General features: G+C 40.8%; 1 pseudogene; it reads right to left on the bottom strand.

The window, feature by feature from the left end:
* LOC102838856 overlaps positions 1-945 on the bottom strand; it is a 13,590-nt pseudogene extending 12,645 nt beyond the window's left edge.
* Positions 946-7,681: the final 6,736 nt, after the last annotated feature.

Below are 7,681 nucleotides of genomic sequence, written 5' to 3'. Positions count from 1 at the left end.
GAGGGTGTAAATCTTTACGGGAGTAGAAAGCCTCATCTTTCTCCCGCGGAGCAGCTGGTAGTTTCGAACTGCTGACCTTAAGGTTCACAGCCTGATTCGTAACCACTACGCTAAACAAATACGAGCTTTGGAATTTAAAAGCCGCTCTGAATCTCATGTCCTATAAAGAGGAGCTGATGAAAGTATATAGCATGGTCGTGGTGGTGGTTATGTGCCACGGAGTCGGTTCCGATTCATAGCGACCCTGTGTAGGGTTTCCAAGTCTGCAAATCTCTCCAGGAGCAGAAAGCTTCATCTTTTTCCTGCAGAACAGCTGGTAGTTTCGAACTGTTGACCTTGAGGTTCGCAGACTGATTCGTAACCACTATGCTAGCAGAGCTCCTTTAAAAGCAACTGTGAATCTGAATCTCATCTCCTATAAAGAGAAGCTGATCAAAGGATATAACATAAGGAACCATAATTTCAAGGTAGAATAGTGATCAATCGTGAAGCTCACATAAGTTTTAGTGCCTGTATTCACTTTTATAGTTGCTGTGTAGCAAATTACCACAAGTTTAGTGACTTAAAACAGCACAAATAATACTCTTCTCCTTCTGCAGGTTAGACGTTCAGCACATGTCTCATTGGATGGGGCTGGTTCTTTTCTTGAGGCTCTAGAAGACAATCTGTAGCCTTGTCTTTATCAGGTTTTAGAGGTCTTCCACACTGACTCCTGACCTCTTTCCTCTGGCTTCAAAGCCAGCAACATTGTACCTTTCTGACCACACTTCCAGAGTCACATCTCAGCCTGGACTGTTCTCTGATTTTGAGGATTCCTGAGATGAGATTGAGCCCACACACATACTACAGAAAAACCTCTGTCTCCATGTCTTTAACTTAATCACACCTGCCAATCTTATTTTGTCGTGTAATGAATGCATTCATAGGTTCTGGAGACTTCGCCATGGGCATTTGGTGGTCATTATTCTACCTTTTACAGTGCCTGAAACTAAGAACCTTGCCATACAGACTGAGATCAAGCACAAGACTAGATGACAAATAGAGGAAACACACTAGATATCACCTTGGGGTAAGATCATTTTCTAAACTGTATCATTAAAGAGATGTGCGTTCAGTCCTGTTCGTCTTTCTCATCTTACAACTATGAAAAGATGGCCCTTATCTACAGTGATGATCAAGTCTTTATTTCTGTTCTTCTCTGCAAGGTGCCAGTAGTGTTGGAAGCTGGAATAGAGGGACACAAAGTCACCCCAGGCCTCATCGTTCCCGATCCTCAGCAGTTCTCTCTTTACTCTGTGAAGTGTGTTTCTCCTGGAGGGATAACTGTCGGTGCAAACTGATGTTTTTTGGGAAGAAGCGGCCTTTCAGAGTTTGCAGGAAGCAAGATTTTGTGGATAATTGTACCTGGCTCAGATCAATAGTAAGTATCACATTCTTGTTCAAAGCTCACTTTTTCCATTATACACTGCATACCTGTACTCCACCCCCCACAAAAAGTTTCCATTCAGCCATGGGAAGAAGGAAAATAGGGCTGTGGCTGGAGAAATTGCTAATAGGATCTACTTGGATCCCATATTTAAGCTATGATTTTCAAAAAACACATAAATACCCAAAGAGTTTACATATTAAACCGTGACAGCCAGTATTGAAAGATCGCTGCGGGAGACTTTAACCCCAGACAACTTTAAAACACACAAGCATATTCTCTCCAAGTCAGCCGCTTTTCAAAAAACTAATTGGTAACCTTTCAGTTTGGGGGGTTTGTGTGTGAAATACGAATGAACCCATTCAATTTATCATCTCAGAATAAACCTGTCACAGTGTTGCAGGAGCAGGGAAGAGCCAACTGTTAATATCAAAAGCTTTAAAAAGGGTCCAGTGTGGAGTTCCTATAGAATGACCCATTTTTTTTGTAACAATGTAGGCAACACAAATTGTGTTATAACACTATCACTGTAGTATTGAACTCAAAATTCTGCTTGATTGACGCATTAAAAGAAACCTCAAAAAAGTATGTAAATTGAAGTATCCTGATACTACACAGATTCACATGCAATAAACTAGGACTCAGCTATGATTTTTTTTTTTTTTTTCCCTGCCTGCTGAATGTAATAGTCTTCCAATTGGGACAGGTTAACTCAATTGCTGAGAGCCTCGAAAAGAGGTCAAGGATGAAAGAGTTCACCTAACATGAAAGGAAATTTATGTTCTAACAAGACAGACAGTTTTTAAAATCCTCGGCAGTGACTTTGTAGAAGACTGGTATTATGAAGTTGAATATTAGAACAAAACCCCCTAGTGAACAGAAGCAGCAGAACTGTGTTTTCCATCACCTCTCTGTTGGGTTGTCATATTGTGGTAGCTTGCATGTTGCTATGATACTAGAAACTATGTAACAATATTTCAGATACCAGCAGGGTCATCCATGGTGGATTGGTTTTAATGGAACTTCCAGATTAAGTTAGACTAGGAAGAATGGCCTAGCAATCTATAGAAAATTAACCAATGAAAACCGTATGGATCATAACAGAACAGTGTTCAATGTAGTGCTGGAAGATAAGACATCTAGGTTGAAAGGCACTTAAAATAGTGTCTACAACAGTAGATTTGAACATATCCATGATTGTGAAGCTGGCACATTGTTAAGTTTCATCAAGTTGATTCCAACTCACAGTGACCCCGTGTAGGATTTCCAAGGACCGAGTGACTGACTTGAACCACCAACCTTGCAGTTAGAAGTCTACTGCTTATCCTACAGGATTACACCAGGACTCTGGAAGATGGCGTAGAACCAGGCAATGTCTTATTCCGTTGTACACTGGGTCACCATGAGTTAGTCAGAGTCAACTGGGTGGTAACAAACAATGCTGTATTTTAGTCAGGGAAAACTAGGTATTTTAGTCAGGGAAAACTAGGTTTCACCAAGGTCTCAGGGGTTTTAACACAACAAAACTCTGCTTCGTAAATCTGAGTTAGTTCTGGTGGCTCTTGAGGGCAGCTGTCTTCCATGTGATACTCAACACTCCAGGCTGCGCTGGTAATTTGACACCTGTGAATTTACACAGGACTCTCATATTTTGCTATGATGGGAGAAAAACCCATAGTGAGTTGCATGATGTACTTAAGTCTTCCAGTCAAAGCTCATTAGCATTAAGTAGGCACTGCAGGACACCTGGGAAATGTGCTTTGCGTATTCAGGCAGAACTGAGGATATTGGTGAACATTAGTATGTCTGGGAGGCTTGGGGGTTGCTGTAGGAAGAATACGGACTGCTAACAGCACAGTTGGAGGTTCAAACCCACTAGCCAATCCTGGGAAACCCTATACAGAGTTGCTATAAGTAGGAACCAACTCAGTGGCATTTCACAACAATAACAACAGTATTGTGTTGTTATTGTTGTGAAATGCCACTGAGTTGGTTCCTACTTATAGCAACTCTGTATAGGGTTTGCAGATGGCTAAAACACCTGGAAGTTATGAAGATTATGACCAATACATGTCTGACTGTTGGTGTGTAAAACACATTATATTAAGATGTGGCTTCTTTCATCATGCAGTGTTTCCTGATAAACATTCTATAGGATAAGGTGACCATGAGTAGGAGTATAATGAACCAGTTTCCAGTAGTGTACATGTTATTCTTTCACACCTAATTTAAATCTTTTCAATTCTGCTGATCTAAAGGAGTCCTGGTGTGGCGCTGTGGGTTATACATTAGACTGCAAAGCCATTTGAACTGCAAAGTTGGTGGTTTAAGCTCACTAGTCACTCCTCTGAAACCCTATACAGGGTCGCTATGGGTCAGAACCAACTCAACGGCACTTAACAACAACAACAAAGTAGAAGAGGGATTCCTGGCGTGTCTCTGTGGGGTAATGTGTCAGACTGCAAAGTCATTTGAACTGCAAGGTCGGTCATTCAAGCTCACCACCTGCTCCTTGGAAACCCTATACAGGTTCGCTATGGATTGGAATTGACTCGATGACACTTAACAATAACAACAAGAAAGTAGAAGGGAGTTAGAGCAATTTTTGTCATCAACACATCGTTTAAGATCACTGACCCTTTATTAATTTTGTACACTATGTTGATGAGGATTTCTTCTGCAAACAAACAAACAAACAAACAAACATGTAGTGAGTATCCACAGGGCAAGAATATGCCATTAATATATATCTTTCATGTTCCTTTTATTAACCTTTGGCTAGTACGGTGTTTTGGTTAATTTATAAATGCCTTAATTCCTTAAGCCTTACAACATTTGTACTGTCTTTGAGTTACAAAAAGTGATATCATTTTATTTTCTAATTATTTTAAATATTGGATTCTTTCTGTGATTTTGAGGTTTATTCAATTATTCCTGCTTAGTATGGAAGAGAACCTCTCTTCTCAGTTCCAAGGAAACGTTAGCACTCAAATCCTTTGGTGGAATTTTGTAGCTTTAATGGGAAGTTTTCTGCATGAAATAAAATGTCAAGGACCCATCAAAATAAGATGATGAAACCATCAGGTTTGTCCTTTGGGACAAACATTCATGATTTTGAACAAAGTTTGGTGTCTGGCTCTTTCTCTATCACCCAATCATGCCATTATTGATGAGGGGTGTGGGGGGCAAGCAGGGTTATGTACAGAACTTGAAGAGGACTACACAGTGTGGTCAGGGAGTGGTCTCCTATTCTATGGAATTCTTTATGGAACCTTGCTCCTTTGAGTTGAATGTGATATATTTCATTTGTTTTCTTGAACATGAGGTAGTTACCCTCCTGAGGTCAGTAGGTTTTCCTGCGGCCTGCGTCTGCATTAACTGTGGAAAGCTGAGAAAGCCAATGGTGTCTGAAACAGGGAGGGTGTTGGAAGCGGTTGGGAGAGACTTACTGTAGAGGAATACGGTCATTGATTGAATTGAGTCTCTCTTATATATGTGGCCCAGTCCTCATTTCTATACTTGTGGATGTAATCCCAAGGTTTTCTTTGTTATGTTAATGAAAGCATATCAGCTCAGGATGTCTTAAGCCAACTCATTGCTGAGATATGACAAATAATGTAAGACCTGACTTTATTGAGAGACAAAAAAAACCGCATACATAGAATCCAATGTTCATTAGTGGTTACCAGGGGTGGGAGGTAGGAGAAAAGTAGGCATTGACAGCAATGGTCAAATGACATTCAAGTTCAGGGCTGTACTATTGATTATTGTAGTGGCTGTCGATAAATCATACAGGTGAAAAATTGAAATGGCAAACGTTATGTGAGAGATATATTTGCAAGAGTGACACAGAAAAAAAAGAGTAGCTGCTGAAACTTCTTATGGAAAACCACAAACCCCTCATAGGATGTGGTTCCTTTTTTTGTCATTTTAGGGTCATGGTGTCATGGAACATCTTAGTTAACTGGCCTAATAATGTGTGTAATGTTTCCATTTTACCTCCTAGTTCAGTGTATAGAGCTTGGGGTCCTAAAAGCTATAAATAGACCTCCAATGTACAACAATGTACAAATATTCATCTGGAACAATGGAGCAAAGATAGTCAGAAATGGGGGAGGAAATGGAATGTGTGGCTAATTGTCTCTATGAATAACTTCCTCCTTGGCCATGAGACCAAAACTGGATGGTGTCTGACTTCCATTAAAAACATTGTGATGAAAGATTGTATAAAAGAATTCTGACCAAAAGGTAGAAAATGCAGAATAGAATTTCACATTCTCATGGACTCCAGACTTCTTGAAGCCAGGGAAGCTAAATAAATCCTTAATAATATTGTCCTGAGGTAATCTTTAAGCCCAAACTATTCCCTTCAGTGTCCTTAAAAACAGATAATAGTTTAACTTATCTAATGAGAAAAAAAAAAAAAAAAAGTCAGCCTGGAATATTGTGTTATTTTAAGAACAATCGTCATGAGATCAAATTGATAATAACAACTAGAAAGATTAGATAAGAAACCTGGGAAGCACTGAATATATGCTAATAACGGAGAACAGTCAGAAATGAAGAGTGAAATGTTTGCACACCGCAAAGAATGTAATCACTGACACTGATTTGTACACAGAATAACTACTGAATTGGTGTATATTTGCTGTATAAAGCTTCAACAGTAACAGTAATAAAATATTGCTTTTAATAGAAGATGAGGCATTGTGAAGCAAGTAGGCATGGAGAGTAATATAGATGCCGTGTGTGTGTGTGTGGGGGGGGGGGGGGGTCACTAAGAAATGAAAAGGAGAACACTAGAGATACTGGGAGAAGGATTTTCAGGTAGAGCCAAGTTGAGGGAACATTCCCCTAGAGCCAGTTTCCTGAATTTGGATAGAATTCTAGTTTTGAGGGGGACAAAAAAGTTCTGTTTCATAAAGCCATGGATTTGTGATAATTCTGTTACAGCGGCACTAGCTATGAAATCCTACACAGGACTGTTATGGGTTGGAACCTACTCAACCGTACCCAGCAGCACCACTAGCTACGATGAGCTATCACATTTATATTTTTTTTTTTTCTTAAATGTTTTATTGTGAATTATGTGATAGTTTACATGGGAGAACATTAATTTTACATTCATTTTATCGCATATCATCTCATTGCCATGGTTACAATCCCCTTCATGTGTCATCAACCAACCAAAGGGTATACCCTGCAATCCTGCCCCCCGAACCCCCCAGGTCTTCAGCACACAGTTGCTCTCCCTCTCTGGATCTAAAGTCTCCAGCTGCTCCATCTCTCAACATCATCATCTCTGCCTCCATTTCAGGCATCACTGCTTCTCTGGGCAGGGTCCCGCTCTCCCCTCTTCTCCCTTGATGGTCCTAGAGACTTCCGCTTCTAGACTGAAATGTTAATCACTCCCCTCCTTGCTATAAAAGTCTACCTTTACATTTCCAACCCTCACAATCACTCCTGATAACAATTATTCGTTGTTGTATCACAAGAGACGCATCTGCATTTCATTGCATCAGCCCCGCCTAGACAGACTGGATACTACTCACTGGAGATTCTACCTTCCTCCAGGCCCTCTGGATCTAGGTCCCCTCTTGAAAGCTTGTAAGCCAATCGTTTCTTGCCTTTGTAGCCCCCACCCCCCATTTTGGGTAGCCAATGTCCAAGTTGCCCATTCCTGTCTACTCTATGTGTGGAGGGGATGCGAATGATTCTTGCTGTAAGGATTTATTCCCTCTTTTGAGCTACTGTCTCCATAGGTGTAGGTCAAGTTCATCAAATTGTATGAGAATACTTTTTTTTTTTTTTCCTCTTCTTTTTACTTCTGGTTGAGCTCTGATCATCCAGTCATTGAAGCCAGGATAAATGGGTATTATCTGTAAGTGTGGGTGTTCTTGTGCATATGCCCTCTCTTCTTATCAGCTGGATGCTTCACTCTCTATTCTGGTCCTCTGTGGCTATGTTACTGACTCTGGGCCCAAGAGTCCCTAGGTCTTGCCACACTGCTGGCCAACCAGGTCTCCACTGGGTTCACAGGAGTCTATCGAACATTGTAGGACTTAGCTCGCCACTTCATTGCTGTTTTTCCCTCACTTCCCCTTATCGGTGTCGAGCATGGTCACCAATCAGAGCCTGTATTCCCATTGAGTCTTAGTCTTGGAAGGGGGTTTGCACTGAGGAGACCTGACCCCTTGCATTGATGTTTCCTGAGCAAGCAAGTTGCTTGTTCTTGTAGTAACAGTCGGTCTGCCT

This window comes from Chrysochloris asiatica, unplaced genomic scaffold, assembly GCF_000296735.1.
Source record: "Chrysochloris asiatica unplaced genomic scaffold, ChrAsi1.0 scaffold00121, whole genome shotgun sequence".
NCBI classification, from domain to species: domain Eukaryota; kingdom Metazoa; phylum Chordata; class Mammalia; order Afrosoricida; family Chrysochloridae; genus Chrysochloris; species Chrysochloris asiatica.
The sequence above is the reverse complement of the archived record's forward strand: the minus strand, read 5'-3'. Positions and strand labels throughout refer to the sequence as shown.